The 236-nt window shown below is 16.9% G+C and overlaps 1 protein-coding gene across 6 annotated transcripts in view; it reads left to right on the top strand.

The window, feature by feature from the left end:
* LOC116844221 (protein prickle-like) overlaps positions 1-236 on the top strand; it is a 281,484-nt gene that overhangs the window by 279,886 nt on the left and 1,362 nt on the right. The gene's annotated exons all lie outside the window — the stretch shown is intronic.

The following is a 236-nucleotide window of genomic DNA, read 5'->3' as shown; positions in this document are numbered from 1 at the left end:
AAAAATTCATAACTTAACAACATATTAAAATTAACAAAAATATTTTTAGGTTTTTTTAGATGAAACTATTTTCTTAAAAAAAAAAGTTCTATATACTGATTTAAAAAAGTATAATTATTTGGATGATTAAAAATAAGAATGATTGAAATATATTTCTGAGGTGACAAAAATTCAAGAAAAAGATAATTTCTTACAAAAATTAATCTTTATTATAGGAAAATTGACGGAAATAATTA

This window comes from Odontomachus brunneus, unplaced genomic scaffold (genome assembly GCF_010583005.1).
Source record: "Odontomachus brunneus isolate Ranch 3 - 2012 unplaced genomic scaffold, Obru_v1 Obru_scaffold_040, whole genome shotgun sequence".
NCBI lineage: Eukaryota > Metazoa > Arthropoda > Insecta > Hymenoptera > Formicidae > Odontomachus > Odontomachus brunneus.
Note: the sequence above shows the minus strand (reverse complement) of the source record. Positions and strands in the feature narration are given on the sequence as shown.